Source organism: Nanorana parkeri, unplaced genomic scaffold (genome assembly GCF_000935625.1).
Source record: "Nanorana parkeri isolate BGI_ZX_2015 unplaced genomic scaffold, ASM93562v1 scaffold499, whole genome shotgun sequence".
Classification (NCBI taxonomy): Eukaryota; Metazoa; Chordata; class Amphibia; order Anura; family Dicroglossidae; genus Nanorana; species Nanorana parkeri.
Genome location: NW_017306767.1, coordinates 526,772 through 529,966, shown reverse-complemented (window position 1 = coordinate 529,966; position 3,195 = coordinate 526,772).

The following is a 3,195-nucleotide window of genomic DNA, read 5'->3' as shown; positions in this document are numbered from 1 at the left end:
CAAAGACGTTGTGTGGCTTGCACAGCATCCTTGGTTGACCAGTGGCTTTGTCATTGGTTGCTAGGAAGCAGACGGGCACACCATAACAACCTATTATGCTGTGGGCCTGTCTGTGTCCTAGCAACTGGTGACACTGTATGGGATGCACAGCATCCTTGGCTGTCTGGTGGCTGCATCATTGATTGCTAGGAAGCAGGCAAGCACGCCACAGCAGCCTAGCAACCATGATGTGTGGCTTGCACAGCATCCTTGGTTGACCGATGGCTGCATCATTGGTTGCAAGGAAGCAGACAGGCTGGCACACCATAACAACCTATTATGCTGCAGGCCTGTCTGTGTCCTTGCAACCAAAGACCCTGTGCGGGCCACACGGTGTCATTATTTACTAAGATGCTGGCGGCCCCATAGCACTAGTGGCTGTTATGGTGTGCCTGCCTGCACCCCAGCAACCAATGAAGCAGTAAGCTCCAGCCGCTAGCAACCAATGATGTTGCGCAGGCCACACAGGGTCACTGGTTGCTAGGACACAGGTGAGTTTAGGTGCGGTTCGCTTGGACGTTTGCAAAACCTGGATTTCTGGCTGGATTTGGTGATCATCCAAGCGAACCAGCCCCAGGCCAGTTCCCTCATCACTACCAGTAAATAGGAGACTACTGGCCACCAAGCGAACAATTATAATTTTTTTTTTTTTTAAACTGAAATGCATTAGTAATGATCAATGTTACGGTGTACGTACACTTTAGGCCACGCAGTACAGCTGTTGCATTTGTCATTTCTGAATTATAGATTTCGTTTTAACACTTTTTACAATTACGAGAACTAGCCAAGCTTTGAAGTTGTGAACGCTTCCATTTGTCAGACAACATTGTGCATTATAAGTGACTGGCTCTGAAGAATCCGCTGGCAGCGCCATCTAGTGGCGGAATTGCACACTTTTTTTTCCCTCGCTCTCACAGCATGTTGCCATGGCGATACTATTAACTTAGGCTTTAGTTACTCCGTCTGCCATTTAATGTGCTTGACATGAATTAAAAAATATGTTCTTTCCCAGCGGCCAGCAACAGTTTTTGTCATCTCAGTACATTTTTTTTAAAGGAATACTCCACGGTAAACCCTGTTTAGCACAATCCTCCTCATCCAGACTTCATGGTGTCATTAATGTCAGGGCCCATTCACGCTAAGGCCGGCTTCACATCTATGCACTTCTGGGTTTTTTTGTGCGTTCTTCATTGCATGTTTGTACGTGCCTTTGCGTGTATTCATCATGCGCTTTCTCACTTTATGTGCTCAGCATCTAAGGAGGTGTGAGAAGAGCCTGCCGTTTTCCAAAAGTAACTACCGGTAGGCGAAAAGGACTGTTGCTAGTGGCCGGTCTCAGTAACCACTGACTTCCACGGGCACATCGATGCACATCAATGGATGAAAAAACGTACCTGAACTATTCTCCATGACGTGTTGCAGTGCAAATATGTGAACCAGACCCACTGAAAACAATGGCAGGGCAAGTAACATGTATTTTAACAAAAAGCACCACGCGCCATTGACGTCACCATAGAAAAACAATACTTGGATTCGACAGCTTGCATAATGCCGTAGCTGCCTCCAGACCATCAACCCTTTATGGGCTTAGTCGTAGAGATTGCATTATGATGCACCCCGATGCGTCATAACCCGCATGTTACAACACATGGGTGTAAACAGAGTCTAAAGTGTTCCATTGTGGTGCACTAATGAGCGTTACAGCACTCATAAACCTATGTTGCGTTAAGACCGCCCATTCATAATGAACAATCTGCCGACACACCACAATGGCAATGGCATTATATGACTTTTTTCAAAACACATCGCAAGACAATACATGGTATGTGCATTGTGTTGTGGGGCAGCGCATCATGCATTGGGCTCTACTGTACAATGAATGGCAAAGCACCACACGTAGGGCATAGGGTTGCCACCTTTTCTTCAAGCAAAACCCGAACACTCTAGCGAAGTGCGGACATTGTTTTGGGAGAATGAGTCGTGGCTTATTCATATGTAAATAGTGCCGCCCATTCACATGTAAATATCACAGTTGACACTATTTTTAGTGGGGGGCCAGTAGCCCCTATCTTAATTTTGGTTGCCCCTGTCTCCCTGACATCTTGTGTCCGGGTTCCTGCTGCCATGAAACCCGGACACAGCATTCAAAACCCAGACTGTCCGGGTGAATCCTGGACAGGTGGCAACACTAATAGGGCAGGAGGTTCACCATGGATTGTGGCATTAGCACAACTTACAAGTGTGAATGTGCCCTAAGGCATTGGGGAATGCAGGACGACCTTCTTAACATGTGATTTGTTACAGTGTTGTAGGATAAATAGTTACTGTGAGGCTAGGTTCACACCTAGGCGATTGAGCTGGTGAGCTGTTTTTGCGCGGAAGTCGCACAGTTTTCAATGCATAGAGATGTCTATGGGTCCCAAACCGTGCGACAGCTGCCCAAAAATATCTCCTGCACCTTTTTGTGCAACATGGCGACTTCATCCGCGCGACAAACCGCAAAGGTGTGAACATAAAAATCAGACTCATAACAAACACAAAAAATATTAAAAGCAGACTTTTAGCAACATAATAAAAATGTAAGTAATATATTAGGTCGATTTTATAGATCTGCGATAAATTAGATTGCCGACCCTCTGCTACCTGAGTCTCCTTTAAGAGGCATTTTGGGGCGCTTAGGACAGAGCACCAGGTACAGTTTGCGACACACCAGATGTACTCCTCACATCATCAAGTCTTTTTTTTTTTTGCCCACAGTTATCCAAATTGAATAATCTGAGCTCAAGTGTATCCATTAATTGGCCCACTTCCAGACTATTCTTCCAGCTGAGCCAATATGAACTCGTAACCCAGCCTTTGAAACACTTGAAAACCAATTGAACAATTAAAGTGGACCTGTTTTTTGTTATGCAAGGTATAATGATAAGGCATAAGGTATATAATATAGACAATCTAGAATGTATTGGTCACCGACAGTATAAAATACATTTCGGGGGGTTCTTACTCTTTCTTTAGGGTTATAGATTTAGAATCGCTGATCATTGTGCCATTTAATGTAGGATGGACATTGGAGGACTTGGGTGGTGTAAAGGTGCAGACATAGGTAGACTGCAAGGATAATTCAGGAAAACTTGGGGTTGCAAGCATGGGGGGGGG